The sequence below is a fragment of the Piliocolobus tephrosceles genome, chromosome 2 (genome assembly GCF_002776525.5).
Source record: "Piliocolobus tephrosceles isolate RC106 chromosome 2, ASM277652v3, whole genome shotgun sequence".
Lineage (NCBI taxonomy): Eukaryota > Metazoa > Chordata > Mammalia > Primates > Cercopithecidae > Piliocolobus > Piliocolobus tephrosceles.
Genome location: NC_045435.1, coordinates 165014152 through 165034075, shown reverse-complemented (window position 1 = coordinate 165034075; position 19924 = coordinate 165014152). Strand labels below are relative to the sequence as shown.

The window sequence follows — 19924 nt, the reverse complement described above, 5'->3', positions numbered from 1 at the left end:
AGTTGATTGTCCTTTCTCATGGACAGAAACTAGTTAAAATTAAACCAGTGAGAACTATTTAAGCACTTATTTGCTAAATTCCTCTTTCAATGACATACTTGTTTCTTAGGAAAAATAATTTTTTAATCTTTACTTCTGTTTTCTTACATTGTAATAAAAAATGGCCTAATGACTTTTGCACATATATTTCAGTACCTAGAGAGGCATAATATGTCATTGAGAGCACTGGCTTTAGAGTTAGAATTCTTGAGAATGTCTGCTTCTTACTAACTATATCACCTTAAACAAGTCATTTAACCTTTCTGAGTCTTGGTTTCATAGCTAAAAAGTTAAGAGGATAATAATACCAACTTCATACAGTTTCAGGGAGGCTTAATTAAAACAAATAGCAAAAGGCTTTAAAAAAAGCCTAATATATGTAATAGAAAATGCCCAATAGATATTGGCTATTATTTTCAATATTGGTGATTCATGATTATCATAAAATCAATGGTCCTCAAAAGCAATATGTATATGCACTTATGTATACAGTATGTGCATACTATATAATACTACATACATACTATATATAGTACTATATACGTACTATTTTTAAAAAATTATGGGGAGACAAGGTCTTGCTCTGTTGCCAAGGTTGCAGTACAATGGTACAATCATGGCTAACTGCAGCCTCAAACTCCTGGGCTCAAGTGACCTTCCTGCCTCAGCCTCCCGAGTAGCTAAGACTACAGGCACATGCCACAATATCTGGCTAATTTTGTAGAGACAAGGTCTCACTACGTTGCCCAGGATGGTCTTGAATTCTTGGCCTCAGACGATCCTCCCACCTCGGCCCTTCAAAGTGTTGAGATTACAGACATGAGTTATCATGCTCAACCAATTTAAGTAATTATTAAGGCAGTTCAGTATGTATTTGTGAGAATAAAACAACACAGAGCTCATTCTAGACCAGGGGTTTGACAAATTCAGCTTGAAGGCCAAATCTGGTCCACTGCCTGCTTGCATGTAACCTGTGAACTAAACATACTTTTTACATTCTTAAACAGCTAAGAGAGAAAAATCAAAAGGATAATAGTTTGTGACAAGGGAAGATTACAAGAAATTGACATTTCAGTGCGCACAAAGAAAGTTTATTGGAAGACAGCTATGCTTATTCATGAACATATTGTCTATGGCAGCCTTCATGCTACAAGGGCAGAGTTAGGTAGCAGAGACAGAGACCATATGAAACACAAAGCCTAAAATATTTATTACTTGGCCTCTTACAGAAAAAGTTTGCCAGCTTCTGGTCTAGACTGTTAGCTCTATGATGGTAGAGACAGATGAGGCCTAGCTCAGTGCCTGGGCCCAAAATTGTGTTCAGCTTTTTGATGAATAAATGTGGAATCAACATGAAAAGCCTGAGATGGGGCTCCTCATATGTGGTAAAGACAGTTGTTCTCAAACAACCAAGAGCCTTTCTGAAAACTGAGTGAGAGAGGACTGCCCCAGTCTGTGTGGCCCAGCGAGGATCTTTGTCATCCTATCATTCTAATGGTGGAATCTGAGGCCACACTGAAGAGAGTAGGGAAAGAGGACATCAAAAGAACAAACCAACAAGAGAATTCTGCGTTCATCAAATATATACATTTTAAGACAATATGAGAATCACAAAAACACAGAATTCATTTGGGAAAAAATTATATTAAAAAAACATCCTATGGGCTTAGCTTAACCTCAAGCTTATTTTCAGATATGGCTGCTTAAAAAGTTTACAAAGTCTTAAGCTGCTAAATTTAAGTATGATCGGAATCACAGTAAATGTTAGATCTCTGTGCTAGTTAGACAATATCCAGAGTGTCACATTCAACCTACGGAGCCTTATTTTCAAGGTAATTTAGTGACAACCTGGTTTCTAGAGGGGAGCTATCTGCACAGTGATGGGTCTAGCACCATTCAAACAAGGCAAGTTGATGGAACTGGAGAATATTTACCATAGAGATGAAATTGCAGTCCCCATCTAAATTAACATAATTCATATAAAACATTTAGAGTACCTGGCACATAGGAGATACTTAATAAATACAAGCTTTGTGGGAGGCCGAGGCAGATGGATCAACTGAGGTCAGGAGTTCGAGATCAGCTTGGCCAACATGGTGAAACCCCAATTCTACTAAAAATACAGAATTAGCTGGGTATGGAGGCCCATGCCTGTAATCCCAGCTACTCGGGAAGCTGAGGCAGGAGAACTGCTTGAACCAGGGAGGTGAAGATTGCAGTGAGACAAGATGGCACCCCTGCACTCCAGCCTGGGTGAAAGAGCAAGACTCCATCTCAAAATAAATACATACATACAAGCTTTGATCATCAGCACCATCACCTGAAGTATTATAATATAAAAGAAGCTAACTTTACTGTCATACCCTTAGAAGGTATAACCATATCCACAAATGGAAATCAGGTTGCTAAATCAGCCATATATAAATTATTGCAAATGTTAATAGTTTATGGCAAAATTCACTTACAATTTTTTATCAAGTAATTATCACTAAATATTCAGTCCATTTTTCTATCTCTACTGAAGAGACTTTGGCAAACGATTTAACTACTTCTATTGCTCTAAAACCAGGGATGCAAAAGACATTTATTGTTCACTGAATACCCATGTGCTCCCTCTCACTTCTAGGCCCTTGCTATTAAGCAGGGTGATGAGCTTAGTTCTAGCCAATAGGCTGTGAATCAAAGTGATTTTTGTCACTCGAGGCCAAAGCATTTCAGAGCTGGTACGTGATTATCCAGTTCCCCTTCCTCCGGTGGGACCACTTGAAAGCTCCATGTTCAGAAAGCAAATTCACAAAAATGACAGCAGCCTGGATTTCTGAGTCATTGCATATAGGTGAGCTGCCCTGGAGAACAGCCAATAAACACAGACATTTACATGAGCAAGACAGCAATGGAGATTTCATGGCTAATTTGTTACTGCAGCACAAACTACTCTATCCTGACTAATACCTAAAGTCTGATATTTTGGTAGTATAGAAAGAAACTTTGTATTAATCTGTGATCAGTCATCCTGGGCACTTTACAAAAATTAGCTGAATAAGCAGGGAAATTTTCCAAACCTTCCTCATACAGCTATCTATGCAACTTTATTATTTTATTTCAAGTACATTCACACATTATTACCACATCTACTCCAATTTAAAGATAAATATTTAAAATCAAATCCTCTCTGACACTCACTTATTGAAAAAACTTGAGAGGTAACTAAGACATACATTGAGCAATGTAACCGCTGGCAAACATACTCAGCTAATATTGTTCTCTCACATAGTTGGTTGCCAGCTTTATGACCCTTGGGCTTCATTTTCAGAAGACATGTGGCAGGAATTAGTGCCCCAGGCAAAGCTGGCTTAGTTTCTCTTTGTTAGCAGTCAACAGGTATGCTGTTAATCGGACCAACCAATTTCAGTGGGGCCTTAAACACAGAGAGATGCTATCTCCTTTGGCTGGCAGTAAAAATATCCAGTAAGATAAGGACTCAAGCCTGTGTCCTTTGATACATTCATGATTTAAAACCACTGGAAACTCTGGAGTCTGGCAGGCAGCAGGGTATAGGCTTCCACAGCCCTGAGTTCAAATCTCAGCTCTTCTACTGACAAGCTGTGTGAGTCTCAGGCCAAATGACACAGCCTCTTTGAGTCTCAGTTCCTACTCCCTTCACAAAGCATTTTGAGAATTACTGGGATTGATGTAGGTGGAAGTACTTAATATACATTGGATGCTGCCATAGTGCTATGGAATTCTAAAAGTCAGTCTGAATTTCTATTAACTTTATGTTTTATTACAAGCAAAACAACATTCTCTGCTACATTTAAAGCAGTGAAAAATGTATCTTTGGCTTTACCCTTAGGTTAGATGCTGTCTCATAATAGTCATGAAGATAAATTCCACTACCTAATCTGATCATCTTCCAATGTGATCAAACTCTTGTTAGGAAAACATATCTTGAGTTAAATTTCTGCTCATCTTCTAGAGGCAACCGACTTTTTAAAATTCCTAAGAATTTTCCAGCCAGGCATAGTGCCTATAATCCCAGCCCTCTGGGAGGCCAAAGCGGGAGAATTGCCTGAGCCCAGGAGTTTGAGACCAGCGTGGGCAACATGGCAGATCCTGTCTCTAAAAATAAATAAAATAAGATAAATTTTAAAAATAAAAATAAAGTAAAATAATTTCCCACCAACCACATTCTGATTTCCAATTCTGATCATGTATTTTTATAATCCAAGTAAGTTGCCCTCATACTAAAAATCAATGTCACCACAGGCTAATGATAAAAATAATAATAATAATAATAATTCAGACAAATTCCAACATGGAGGCATTCTACAATGTACCTGATTGCTATTCCTCAAAACTCTCAAGATCATCAAGAAACAAGGAAAGTCTGAGAAACTGTCACAGCCAAGAAGAGACTAAGGAGACACAGCAACTAAATGTCATGTAATATCCTGGATGGGATCCTGGAACAGAAAAGGGATTTTGGCTAAAAACAAAGGAAATATGAATAACCTACGGACTTCAGTTAATAATAATATAACAAGATCAGTTCATTAATTATAACAAACATGTCATACTAATTAATGTAAGATGTTAATAATACGGCCCGGAGCGGTGGCTCACGCCTGTAATTCCAGCGCTCTGAGAGGCCGAGGCAGGTGGATCATGAGGTCAAGAGATCGAGACCATCCTTGCTAACATGGTGAAACGTCGTTCCTACTAAAAAATACAAAAATTAGCTGGGCATGGTGGCACACACCTGTAGTACCAGCCACTCAGGAGGCTGAGGCAGGAGAATCACTTGAATCCAGGAGGCAGAGGTTGCAGTGAGCCGAGATCATACCACTGCACTCCAGCCTGGTGACAAAGCGAGACTCTGTCTCAAAAAAAAAAAAAAAAAGTTAATAATAGGGTAACAGTATATCATTTTGGGAGTATATGGGAGCACTGTTTCATCTGCTTTATTTCTTTGTAAATTTGAAACAGTTCTAAAAGATAAAGTCTATTCGGTTTTTTTTAAGTCACTACAATGTGATACTTACTTCACATGTATTAAAATGGCCATAATTTAAAAGACAGATAATTAAGTGCTGGTGAGGATGTGGAGAAACAGGAACTTCCATCCATTGCTGGTAGGAATGTAAAATGGTGCAGCTGCTCCAGAAAACAGTTTGGCAGTTCCTCAAAATGCTAGGTGACATGACCCAGCAATTTCACTTCTAGGTATATGCCCAAGAGAAATAAAAATAAATGTCCCTAATAAACCAGTTCACAAAGGTTCACAGCAACAATATTCATAATAGCCCAAAAGAGGAAACAACTCTAATGTCTACGAACTGAAGGATGAATACATAAAATGTGGTATGTCCACACAATGGTATATTATGCATACCCATGAAAAGAAGTTTTGATATGTGCTACAACATGAATGAACCTTGACAGCATTGTGCTAAGTGAAATAAGCCAGACGCAGAAGGCCACATATTACATGATTCCATTTATTTGAAATTTCAAGAATAGGCAAATCTATAGACAAAAAGTAGATTTGGCATTGCCTGGGATAGGGGCAGTTGGGGAGGAGGTAGTAGAAGATGAGGAAAATGCTAATGAATACAGGGTAATGAAAATACTGTAAAACTGACTATACACTTTAAATGGGCAAATTGTATGGTATTAGGGAAAGTCTGAGAAACTGTCACAGCCAAGAGTAATAAAACTGTTATTTCAAAAACAATGTCATATGTGCCAAGAATACTGATGAAACATCATTTAATCCTATTCAAAGTGAAGATTTTGACAATGTGTGGTTGATATGAAACCTTTAATTTCTCTGAGAAGTCCTGCTGCTTGCTTTAGTAATACCCTTAATGCCTCAGGGCATAACATAGTCAAAAAAACTGTGCATAAAGAAGTTCTAAATGAACCTTGGTATCCTTTCTAGATTAAATGAGCAACATGTACATCACAAGGTCTTCCTTAAGTGTGCCTGAGATGTGAAATAGCATGCAGAATATTCCCACTGATATTTAACGATACATTAACATGCAAAAATGGGTATCACTGTGTACCCTTTTGTACAATGCTTCAGGATTCAGTCATTTCCTCTGAATTACTAGAAAATTACAATGTTTTGGGCTCTCCCATTATTTATTGTCCTAGTGCTACGAGAAATGCTTATAGTAACCTTGCAGAAATACTTCGATTAAGGCTTAGTCTCCCACAGAACAATATATATCACATGGGAGAATATAACTTTGTAAAATATTTAGAAAGTTTAATCTTTTATCCTACACATGCCAGATGTACATTAGCAGGAAGTATAAGTTTTAAAACAAAACTACTTTGTTCAAGATGAAAGAGATGGATATTTCCCCATGTTAATCAACTCTTATTTCAAGAATTCATTTTACTGTTAACATTAGAGAAACCGTAATGCTACATAGTTGAGGGTTAGTCATAAAATACATTTAGACTTTTATAAAAATTGCATATAAATTTCATAGAGAAATTATTTTATTTGGTAACAGAAGAAAATATGAATTGACTGGAAGAGCACTAGATTTGGAGCTAGAGTGACGTCCCATGACGTCAGGAGTTTAAGATCAGCCTGGTCAACATAGAGAAACCACGTCTCTACTAGAAATACAAAAACTAGCTGGGCGTGGTGGTGCACACCTGTAATCCCAGCTACTGGGGAGGATGAAGCAGAAGAATCACTTGAACCCGGGAAGCGAAAGGTTGCAGTGAGCCAAGATCGTGCCCCTGCACTCCAGGCTGAGCAACAGAGCAAGACTCTGTCTCAAAAAAATAAATAAACCCTGACATTTTTTCAAATGTTGAAATTATAAGACACAGTTATGAGTTTAATTGCTGCCACTTTCAAAGCAGGCAACCTCCAGGAGGCAAGTCATTCCCTAAGTCTTGGTCACTTATCAGTGAAAGGAAGCAAAATCAGAAAGCTTTTTTAAACATCAATAAATGCCTTACCTCTTTATCTTGTAGCTGACTAGTTACTTTCACATTCACTATCTTGTTTAATCATCAAACCTACAGCTGAAGAGAAGGCCTTCCTTCTCATGGGGTCAGAAACACAATCACAGACTTTGACTTCTCATTCATGGTTCTTATGGCCAACTGGTTTCAGGTATCTAAACTTTAAATTGTCCTAAGGCTCATTTTAATTGACCACTAAACATTCAGAGATTTTCAGATTACCTTTTTCCACTGATAATAATCTTGAATTATTTTATTTATTTATTTATTTATTTATTTATTTATTTATTTATTTTGAGACGGAGTCTCCATCTGCCACCAAGGCTAGAGGTGCAGGGGAGTGATCTTGGCTCACTGCAAGCTCACTGCAAGCTCCGCCTCCCAGGTTCATGCCATTCTCCTGCCTCAGCCTCCTGAGTAGCTGGGACTACAGGCACCTCCCAGCTAATTTTCAGTATTTTTTAGTAGAGACGGGTTTCACCATGTTAGCCAGGATGGTCTCCATCTCCTGACCTCGTGATCCGCCCTCCCCAGCCTCCCAAAGTGCTGGGATTACAGGCGTGAGCTACCGCACCCGACCAATAATCTTGAATTTAATTTGGCTGTTTGAGGATAAGAAAGGGATCAAGCAAATTGCTATTATTGTTTTTTCCAAAATTAACTCACTTCCATGACAACTTCTGATAAAAAAACATCATTGGGTTTTTGTGAGCTGTGTTTCACAGCTGGCACCTCACTGACCCGATTAACACTTAAAATTGCAATTACTGGGTCACTCTTAGAAACATTTCCTTGCCCAAAAGGATGTCCCAGTGATCTTAAACCTGGGGAGAGGGGAAGGAAAAGGGAGACCACCAGGAAAGAATTCTGAGAGCTCTCCAGGAAAAGAGAGCAGGAGTCTTTGAGAGGTTTTGGTTTATTCACAAAGGTTACAAATACTAACTTGATATCAACCTAGAGATTCTACTTGTCTAAACCTTTCCCCCTCTTTTATTCATTATAAGCAGCCCTTGGTCCAAGGTGTAATTAACAAGACCGATCCTTTCACAGCCATTTGCCAGGGTCTTAAACTCAAATCCAAATTGTATTTTGGCTGTACTGCTAAAATCTCTTATTTCTTAGTTCTCAAAAAAATTGAAGGAGCTTTTGTCTTTTTTTTAATAAAAACATCTTATTTCTTGAAACTAGATCTATAAACAATTTAATGTATTGTGTTCCTGAGTAATAGAGTAAATCTGATTCCTGCTAATATTTTGGGTCGACACCCCAAAACCTTTTGCTTTTTATCGTGAGGAAGCCCCTCAGACACCTTGTACCTTACTAATGTCTCCATCCAATTTACTATCAAGAAAAGACAGCTTCTCTTCTTTTTTTTTTTTTTTGTGGTCAGCTTGGATCTTTTGAAGGAGGCATGTCTGTGTGCAGTGAGTTATTACCCAGATATTCCCAGATATTCTTGTAAGTGGTTTTTTTTTTTTTTTTTTTTTATTGAGGCAGTGTCTCACTTTGTCACCCAGGCTAAAGTGCAGTGGCACAATCTCAGGTCACTGCAGCCTCAATCTCCTGGGCTCAAAATGATCCTCCCAACCTCAGCCTAAGTAACTGGGAATAGAGGCACGCGCCACCATGCCCAGATAATTTTTTTGTAGAGACGACGTTTTGCCATGTTGCCCAGGCTGGTGTTGAACTCTTGAGCTCAAGCGATCCATCTGCCTCAGCCTCTCAAAGTGCTGGGATTACAGGTGTGAGCCACCATGCCCAGTCTCGTAGTTTTATAGCTGTGAATTGCTCACAAAAGTCAATCATAAAATTTAGTTTATCATAAAGTCTGAAGTCCCTTCACCACTGGACTTTATGACCAAAGCCATGTCTAACTCTGCTAGGAAATATTTTCTGATGAAACAAGTGTTTTAAGTAAGAAAAAAACTCTCCCAATCATCTAACTCCTCACCCTTTCTGTGCCTACAATATTACTATAATAAAAAGCAATATGCCTTTACAGAAGCCATGCTACATACTTCTCACCGAAAACGGCACGTAGGCCCTTTCAGATGAAGTGCTGAAAAGAAATTAGATGATCAAAGTTGAACAACCTCACATCTCATGTGACCTTACATGTCAGCAAAGTTTCCAACAATCAAAATTGTATAACCATTTTATAACCAATAAACCCATATGCAGCACAAATGCCTCTTTCTCTTTCTCCCTGATGTTCATAATCAGTCAGAGTAAAATGTTAATTCGGAACCGGATGAAGTGACAAGCTTTTGAATGTTGAGAGAAATAATGAGGGCCAGATGCGGTGGCCTCAGCCTCAACACTTTGGGAGGCCGAGGCGGGCGAGTCACTTGAGGTCAGGAGTTGGCAACCAGCCTGGCCAACATGGTGAAACTCCGACTCTACTAAAAATACAAAAACTAGCCCGGCGAAGCCAGAAGCTTCCAGCCCCGCCTTTCATATCCAGAGAAAAGGCCCTGGGAACACAGAACCACTCCGGGGAAGGTAAAGCACAACCAGGAAATGGAAAGAGAGCTCAGGCAGCAAGGGAGGGAAGCACGCTCTCAGCTGGGTTCCATTTTGAGACTCCCAGGAGTGAGTAAGTTCTCTATGTAATTAGGTTCATCAAGAGGAGGGAGAGGAGCACATTTTCTCACAGGTCTAAGCTGGGGCCTACAAGTGGGGTCTTTAAATTATTTGTCTTTGACCTGGGGCCTTTCCTGAGGTATCCACACCCACCTCCAATTAGTCCACAGGGACTTCACAACTCCCCAATCTTAAAAATTGGGGGAGAATGTGTTCACACCTGGATTCTTCCTGGGGGTTTATGGCCATAGTTCAAAGGCCTGAGATTAGAGTCATGACCCATAGATATTCCAGGAGCTTCCAGCAGTGGATCCTGACACCCCAGGGAAAAAAATCCTTACACCTGGTCACTCCAAAGTTCTTAGGCTTCTACACAAGGTGAGTTTCCCAGTTTCCCATTGCCAACTCCGCAGACACCCCCTGGATGACCACCAACTCACTACCCCACCACAGCTCCCCCCCAAAAGAGGGTGGGAGCAGATCGAAGTGGCTTTAATGGTGTACCCAGAGAAAAAGCTGCTGTCTCTTTCTCCAGGACCGCTTCAAGAGAAAAGGAGATAAAGACTAAGTGGAATGAAAAAAACAAAAAGAACGATTTATCACTGTTGTTTTGGTGTTTTTAAATGTGGCTCAGAGAATGTTGGTGGTTCCACCAGCTGAAACCTGTGGCTATTCTAAGCATCTGTTAGAGTTACCTCAGAAAGAGCTTTGCATTTTTGTTAAGATATTTGATTAAGTTATTTGAGCGCTCAGTGTGTAAAGTCAGATAGACCTGGGGTCAAATCTCAGCTCAGCCACTTGTAAACTGTGTGATCTCAGATAAATGCTTTTATCTATCTCCCTAAGCCTCAATTTTCTCATCTAGAAAATGAAAGTAGGCCAGGTGCAGTGGCTCATGCCTGTAATCTCAGGGCTTTGGGAGGCAGAGGTGAGAGGATTGCTTGAGGCTAAAAGTTTGTGATCAGCCTAGACAATATAGCAAGACCTCATTACTACAAAAAAAAATTTTTTTAATAAGCCGGGCATGGTGGTGCACACCTGGGAGGCTGAGGCGGGAGGACTGCTTCAGCCCATGAGTTCAAGGTTACAGTGAGTTATGATCATTCCACTCCAGATTGAGTGACAGACTGAAACCTTGTTTTCAAAAAATAAAAATTAAAAATAAACGGGTAATTATTGCACCTCATAGGATGGTCTATAAAAATGAAATGATATATTACTTATAAAGCATTTAGTATAGTGCCTGGTTCATGGAAGATATTCTGTAATACTAGTTATTAATATTACTATTATTTTAAGAAAGATATTTGTCATTTTACAAAGGGCCATGGTAAATGCTACGATTTAATATTTGGACGTTTCCGTGTATGAGACATTAACTTCAACATACTACCTGATTTTGCATTTGCCTCATCAATTTTCGCTAACGTCATCATAAAAAACATAAATATATATAAAATATATAAAACCAGGCCAACCTTTCCATTCCCCCCGCTAGCCATTTCTCAAGCTCATTTGTTCTGTCTCTCCTCTCAACTGCTCTCTCTCCTTGACATTTTTAATGGACCATCATTGCCTGTGGAAATACGAAGATGGTGGTCAACCACAGGGTGCAAGTCAATGGCAAGGATGTGGCATCCAACAGCTCCCTCATCGCTGAGTGCAGCTCAATGGAAAGGCTGTGTTTTGATTTGCAAAATGGTTATGATTTTCAAAACGCAATGTTTGTTCCAAGTAAACAAATATTCCAAACCACCTCTTGAACTGGAATTTTGGATTCAGCAACACTGCTTTCTGTCTTGTTTCTCCAGGTAGAACCTGATCACAATTGTCTCTCTATCAGCCTTACTTCAGCCCCATGTTCTTGGGCCATAAACACCAACCTTGGGTGCCACCCTCCTGGCCTACCCTCACTGTACCTGGCCTACCCTCTCCAAAGCCACTGCTCACCACCTCCTGGTAGTGTAGAATGTCTTTAGGAAATAGACTCTCAGTCCCAAGGACTTTGGGCCAACCCATTTGTGTCCGCCTCTGACAAGCTAAGCTACCATGACCTTTCCAGAATTCAACTCCCCAGTGTGAAGATTCCTAGGACCCCAGCCTCACTCTCTCCTTACTGTGTACACTCAACCTTGAACTGGCCAGCAGCCTTGTGTTTCACCTCTTCCAATGACACACGCATTCTCTCCTTTAGATTTCCCCTTTAGATTGGTTTCTGAGGGCTTTCAATCCACAAACGTCTTGAACTGGAATGTCTTGCTACCAACTCAAATTAATCTTAGGAGGCTGAGCATGGTGGCCCAGGCCTGTAATCCTAGCACACTGGGAGGTTGAGGCAGGCCAACGGATTCAAGACCAGCCTGGGCAAAACAGTGAGACCCCATCTCTAAACATAAAAAATACAAAATTAGCCAGGCATGGTGGCACATGCCTGTGGTCATAGCTACTCGGGAGGCTGAGATGCAAAGGATCACTTGAGCCCAGGGAGGTCAAGGCTGCAGTGAGCAGTGATCATGCCACTGCACTCCAGCCTGGGTGACAGAGTGGGGCCCTGTCTCAAACATAAATAAATAAATAAATAAATAAATACATAAATACATAAAAATAATTGTGGGGCCAACCTCAAAAATAGATAATGAAAAGAGCTGGGGTCTAGTAATGAGGAAGTTTGAACAGAGCTTCTGGTTACCCTGCTAACTAGCTTAGTTAAGAATATCTGAGTCCCTCCTCTATACAATTAGGGGATAGTCTGGATAAAGTGCTACCATATAGCTCTAAAATTCTAAATGCCCACCCTCCCCATGGCAAAATGCACTTTTTATTTATTTATTTGTTTTTTCATTCATGTAATAACTATTGAGTGTCTGATATTGCAAAGCAATGTGCCAGGTATTGTGAGGGGTTAAAGATCATCCTTCAGACAGGTTATCATGTAGAATGGGAAATAAGACAATCACATCACTAACTATAAGAAACAGAGACAATGTCACAATTCAAGGTACCTTTTCTTTTTTTTGAGATGGAGTCTTGCACTGTTGCCCAGGCTGGAGTGCAGTGGCATGATCTTGGCTCACTGCAAGCTCTGCCTCCCGGGTTCACACCATTCTCCTGCCTAAGCCTCCCGAGTAGCTGTGACTACAGGCGCCCACCACCATGCCCGCCCGGCTAATTTTTTGTATTTTTAGTAGACATGGGATTTCGCCATGTTAGCCAGGATGGTCTCAATCTCCTGACCTCGTGATCCACCTGCCTCGGCCTCCCAAGTGCTGGGATTACAGTTATGAGCCACTGCACCCAGCCAACTGGAGGTACTTTTAAGATAAAAAGAACATTATAAACCCATTACTAACACCCCAACCCTGAAATTCATTTTCAACATGTCTTTCCTTCTCTGCACCTAGTCTTAAACCACATGCTTCTTCCTTTACATTTCTTAATTCTGTGCCCTCCTTTCTCCACTTTGAGTCACAGGCTTAATCCAGGGCCTGGACCAACTGCCCCCTGTTATGTTTTTACACCTGTCTCCCGTACTCACCCTAACTAATCTGTGATCTGTTAACAAAATATGAGGAATCAGAAATGAACTTGGCTGCTGTCTTGATACAGCTCTAAGATGGTCTTCCCCATATTATAGAACACACATGAAATCCCTTTACAAAACTATCCATACTGCACTTCCTTCCACCACTCCCTCCCACAAACAGGAGCTAAGAATATACTTTGTGCTTAGTGCTGGGTGGGATGTTTAAGTCGTAGGCTTTAACCTCCAAGAGCTTACACAACCTGTCAACTTCCTGGTCGGGAAGTTGGGAGGTGCTAAAATACTCAGGATACTATATACAATGGGGATACTAACAGCACAAACAACAGTAGTAAGTGCTATAGAGTTCAGAAGAGAGAGAGCTACTTCATGCTAAGGCAATCAAGGAAGGCTTCCAAAAAGAGGTCACACCTGAGCTACACCTTGCAGCATGGGCAGGACTTCAATATGGAAAGAGGGAGGCAAACAGGCATTTTGGGCTAGGGCCCAAGCAACTGAGGGAAGGAAGGAGGGTGGTTTCAGGACCAGCAAATTGTTAGGTGGGGCTTCAGTGAAAGGGCACTTTTTGAAAGGAGTTTGCAAGGCACCAGCAAGCTTAGTAAGAGAAACAACTAATTTTCTGCTTAAGTCAGACTTCATGGTATAAGAAGATAGAAGAGAAAAAGGAAGTTTAATAATTGAGGCAAAGAAGAGTATCAGCAGGGAGTGGTAAAAAGACCCCAGAAAATGAGAAAACCTGGATCCCAGGCCTAGCTTTGCTAATGAGGGGCTTGGGTGGCCACAGCAAGTCATCTAACCTCGCTGGTCTCAGTTTTCTCATTTGTAAACTGAAGCAGCTGAACTGGCTGACCTCAAAGGTCTCTACAGCCCAAACTAGACCAACTGTATATTATTTCTGCCATTAAAACATTTATCATGGGAGGAATGAAGGGGGGCAGGATACCTGTATTCCCTTTCCATATAGGTTTCTCTTCCTGAACTTAAAATTTCCTCTTCCTAAACTTACTACCTCTCTCTCTCTATATATATATATATATGCCTCCACATTACAAATTTAACACTTTACTATAGAATTTCATTACATAATTCAATTTAAAGGAGAGCTGATTACAAAGGTGGTGGTGGGGGGGAGGGGTGTAAAAGAACTTGCTTCAAGTTCTGTGTGTGTCCCCTGGCCTGAAATTTTGCTTCTGGCTCACAGGTTCTTCAAGAAATTTATGCAGCACAGCTTAAGCCTCATACAAGTATATCCAACACCATAGCTGGAGGGAAAAATATCACACTATAAGCCATAAAATGTGACACAATAAGGGGAAAAGGTGAGAACTCTGTTACTCATCTGAACGACGGCTTCCTTTTAATAATGCCAAATGAAGCCCGAAATACAGTAATAATTGAAAACTTAGGGGGAAATCTTAAATTTTGTAAATTCTCCACTTGAAAATGCAGCTGAAACACGGAAAGTTTTTTGGCAGTGAAATTCGCTGAAAACTGACACTTTTATGCCGCATCCAGAGGTCCCTATGCTCCAGGAAAGGTACCAAAAACAGAAAGCACGGATGGGATTTCACTACAGCCCTATTGATCCTATGCACCGAAAGGCCAAAGGCAAATAAAACAGTCTCAGAATTAAAACAAAACAGACTGGATCAGAAAGCCTCACCGGCAGCCACCCAAAGTTGAAAATAGAAAACTTAATGAAATACCTTACTTCAATTCAGGGAATCACAATTCAGTTAACAGGCTTATTGTGTAGGCAGTATAAATATGCGATTTAACACCTGCGGGCATTGCCTGCCCGGACCGGGCAGAAGCGCGCCCGGAGGATGGCGGGCGCCGCACTGCGCAGCCGGGAGACGAGAGGCGAGCGAGGGGACCCGGAGAGACTGCCCCCGAGCCGCCGCGCGCCCCCAAAGGAGTAACGCTTCGCTTTCCATCTGTCTGTCCAGCCTTCCTTTTGGGCCCTATCCCCACCCCAGCGTACCTGCCACCGCCGCCGTCCTGCCCTCTAGAGTGCAGCTCCCACTGGAGATCCAAGTACCTGCAAGTCTACTCTGCGGCTACCTCTCCGCGCCCGCGCAGCCGCTGCGCTCGCGCCACTGCGCATGCTCGGCCGGCCCCAGGGCCCGCAAACTCTGAATCCACTTGCCACGTTTTGCCTGCGGCTCCCAGGGGGAAGGAAAGGGAAGCCCAGAGCCTGGGTTCAGGCTAAGGGTGAAAGACGAGTTGCAGGCGCTGGGAGCGTGGATGGGGAGAGGTGGATTGGCGCTGCGGCAACGTTATCTCTACCCCCTACAGTTACCCAAGTCTAAAGATGACCACCTACACCCTGGGAATGAGTTTAGCACAGCGGTTCGCAAACTTGAGCGTGGATCAGAATCACCTGGAGAGCTTTTTAAAATCACAGATCCCAAACCCAGAGTTTCCGATTCAGTTAGGTCTGGAGCGTAGCGCGACAGTTCCCATTTCTAACATGTCCTCAGCGAAAACTGGTGCTACTAGTCTGGGTACCACACTTTTGGACCTGCAGGTCAAAAGGGAGGGTATACGTTACTAAAGGAAGACTTGCTTCTCTCCCCTACTCACTCTCTCTCTCTTTTTTCCGTTTGTTTCACGTATTGTTTGCTTGTCATTAAACAGCCACACCTGATTAAAATAAGTATATAACGAAAGCCCACACAAACAAAGGTGGGATATTTTCTCTCGCATGTGAGTTAAGTAAGTGGAATGCTGCTTCAAGAGTTCTCACATACTTTGCCTGAAGCATAATCCGTAGTTGTGGTCTGTCCAACTCAGTCCAGAGAACAGAACAAGGTTTTGCTGCCCCTTTAACTCAAAGTCCCACGTGCCCCTTCTGCGCCTAGCACAATATTCAATACGGAATAGGCACCCAACCAACCCTGAGATGGTAACAATAGAAAGAAAAAAAAGGGGGAAATTGAAATTATTTTAAGAACCCAAAGAATTTGGACGAGCAATGAACTATGCAAGTAGGTGGGCCAAGGAGAGGGAAGTTAAGGAATTTTTCCCTCCTGCCACCTATAGAATCAGGTAAATGTAGTATTCTTATCTGATTTTTCCCACCTGCCACCTAGAGAATCTGGTAAATTTAGTATCCTTATCTGATACTTATCTAGATATGCAGGGGGAGTTAAGTAAGTTCTCACAAAATAAAGCAAAATAGTTATTTAAAAAGTAAACATGCATCTAACATACGACCCAGCCATTTTATTCCTAGATGTTATCCAAGAGAAAGTAAAACATATGCTTACACAAAAACTTGAACAGGAATGCTCATAGCAGCTGTTTTTCACAAAAGCCCCAAACCAGAAGTAACCCAACTGTCCATCAACATGTAAATGAAAAAACAAATTGTGGTATATTTATACAATGCAATACTACTCAACAATAAAAAAGAAGAAATATTCTCTCACCCAGGACTCAATATGGATAACTCTCAAAATCGGTATGCTGAGTTGAAGAAACTAGAGACAAAACATACTGAATAATCCCACTTATATGAAGTACAAACTAACCTTTAGTGACAAAAACCAGATTAGTAATTGCCTGGAGCCAGGAGTGGAGGGAATGATAAACTGCAAATGAGCAGAAAAAATATTTTTGGAGGGGGACGATGAAAATTTTCTCTGTTTTGATGGTAGTGACAATTTCACAGGTGTATACAACTATCATCGCTAAATTGTACACTTTAAACATGAAAAATGTGTGTAAATTATTCACCAATAAGTTTGATAAGAAAACACTTTTTCATGAAATACTCTTATGATCTGTTTATTTCGTGGTAATATTGACCAGGGCAAGTTCATGAGGAAATGTAGATTCTAAATATGGTATAACCTGATTTGGGGGAGGTAAAATAAAAAGTCATCCTCTGTAAACGGAGCAAAAAATAATCCATATAAAATGTCTGTAACAACCCTCTGTAAAAGCAGCCAACCCTAAGATATGATTTGTAAATATACCATTGATAAAACTGTTTCCCAAAAGTGTTTCTAAGTGTAAAATACTAATTAGAGTATATTGTTAGAAATGCACAACCAGGGCCTGGCACAGTGGCTCACACCTGTAATCCCAACACTTTGGGAAGCCAAAGTGGGCAGATCACCTAAGGTCAGGAGTTCGAGACCAGCCTGAGCAACATGATGAAACCCCGTCTCTTCTAAAAATACAAAAATTAGCCAGGCGTGGTGGTGGGCGCCCGTAATCCCAGCTACTCAGGAGGTTGAGACAGGAGAATCGCTTGAACCCAGGAGGCAGAGGTTGCAGTGAGCCGAGATCAAGCCACTACACTCTAGCCTGGATGACAGAGCAAGACTCCGTCTCAAAAAAAAGAAAGAAAAAAGAAATGCACAACCAGTGTGTAATAATTATATAAAAAAAAATTGTTATCTGCTTAACTGATTGTATCACTATCAATGAGAAATCAGGTATTCAAACTGTATTTCCAGGAACCCTGGGTTTCATAGAGAGAAAAATACACAGGGCTCTGGATCAAGGACCCTAACCCAGACTGCTTACATATTGTAGTATCTTGTGAAATCTTATTTGATAAAAGGGTTTCACTGATAATTTTTTTTTTTTTTTTTTTTGAGACTAAGTCTTGCTCTGTTGCCCAGGCTGGAGTTCAGTGGCACGACCTCAGCTCACTGCAACCTCTGCCTCCCAGATTCAAGAGATGCTCCTGCCTCAGCCTCCCGAGTAGCTGGGATTACAGGTGCACACCACTACACCTAGTTAATTTTTTTGTTTTTAGTAGAGATGGAGTTTCTTTATGTTGGCCAGTCTGGTCTCGAACTCCTAACCTCGGGTGATCCACCTGCCTCGGCCTCTCACAGTGCTGAGATTACAGGTGTGAGCCACCGTACCTGGCTGTCATTGATAATTAAAAGAGCAGTCGTTTGAAAACAATTGAAGTAATAGCATCAGGTAGTAAGAATTCACAAAGAGATGGTATACTTGGTGGACCTAAGTATTCTGGTAATCAAAAGTGTACACTGTTCTTTGGATTGCAGAGCAATGAGAAAAAATATATACAAAGATTTTTAAACTAGTTTAAAATGTACACTGTAGTTATAATAACCATATGTTCCAATTTTTCTAGAAGTCTTAATTTAAATATTTATTTATCACATAAATTATATCTAATGTATTCCAACTGTTGGTTGAAAAAAACATCTTTTAAACTGGGGGGGTGTTTTTCAAAATAATAATATAAAAAATCACCAACTAAAAATAAAACAAGGATAAAGCAGGGCATGGTGGCACATGCCTGTAATGCCAGCATTTTGGGAGGCCAAGGTGGAAAGGGCACTTGAGCTCAGGAGTTCAAGACCAGCCTAGACAACATGGCAAAACCCCGTCTCCACAAAAAAAACAAAAACAAAAAAAACTAAAATTAGCCAGGTGTGGTGGCATGTGCCTGTGGTCCCAGCTTCTCTGGAGGTTGAGATGGGAGGATCTCTTGAGCCCAGGAGTCTGAGGCTACGGTGAGCCGTGTTCACTACACTGTACTCCAGCCTGGGCAACAGAGCAAGACCCTATCTGAAAAAAAAAAAAAATGAACTGCTACTGGGTAGTCAGCATTTTAAACATTCACAGTATTTACTCATTGAATGTCCATGCCAACCCTATGAAATTATCCTCAATTTATAGGTGAGAAAACTGAAGTACAAAATGTTATTTTTCCCATGATAACACAACTAAAGACTAAATAACTAATTACAACTACATTTTAAAAATATATTTTGTATAAAGACAATCTTTGCTAATTTCACAGTTTCCAAGGATCCATGTGAACTATTAATTTATTTTTCCAGGCTCATTGATACTGAGAGGGCTACCAAAAAAGTAGAGCTCTAGTGATTACTGCCATTATCATCTTCATTATCATTGCTAATATTTATTCCATGTCTTCTATGTACTAGCTACTGTGCCAAGAAGTTCACATTGTTTATTTCATTTAATATTCATGAGGACAAAAGTGCAGATTCAGTAATAGGTAACGAAGAAAGCGAATGGCGGAACCAGGATTCCAACTCAAGAGGGAATGGTGGTCCGGGCACGCTGGCTCATCCCAACACTTTGGGAGGCCGAGGCAGGTGGATCACTTGAGGTCAGGAGTTCAAGAACAGCCTGGCCAACATGGTGAAACCTCATCTCTACCAAAAAGTACAAAAATTAGCTGGGTGTGGTGGCATGTGCCTGTAGTCCCAGCTACTTGAGAGCCTGAGGCAGGAGAATCTCTTGAAGCAGGGAGGCGGAGGTTGCAGTGAGCTGAGATCGCACAACTGCACTTCAGCCTGGGTGACAGAGTGAGACCTTGTCTCAAAACAAACAAACAAACAAACAAACAAAAACAGCAAATGGAAGAAACAGGATTCAACTCCAGTTTTCTGCTATTTACAATACTGGTCCCTGTAAAGTTATAATATATCCTGTATTCTAAGGGAAAAATATTGGCATTCTGGATTATTCAGAGACATTCAGTCTCTATGAATGTGGCTAATATTAGTTCATTCCCCAGAGCCTGATGGTTTCTAACATGCTTATAACCACAACACCCCACTGCCACCCAGCCCTGATCAGCATCCTGAAATCAACTACTATATAGGCACCAATTTTACAATCAAGTTTAGAAAAAGTAGGTGCATTCTGAATGATACCAGCAATTGTGATGTGACCATATTTATTTTATTTGCCTGGTTTTATGTTTTCCAGAACAAAGAGAGTAGAGGAAAAAAAACATAT

General features: G+C 40.7%; 1 protein-coding gene across 2 annotated transcripts in view; it reads right to left on the bottom strand.

The window, feature by feature from the left end:
• PLS1 (plastin 1) overlaps positions 1–15263 on the bottom strand; it is a 112393-nt gene extending 97130 nt beyond the window's left edge. Inside the window, exon 1 of one of the 2 annotated variants that reach the window (XM_023215351.2) lies at positions 15141–15263. The gene's annotated coding sequence lies outside the window, so the exon portion shown is untranslated. The remainder of the gene's footprint in view (positions 1–15140) is intronic. The other variant, XM_023215352.2, reaches the window with a different exon arrangement.
• Positions 15264–19924: the final 4661 nt, after the last annotated feature.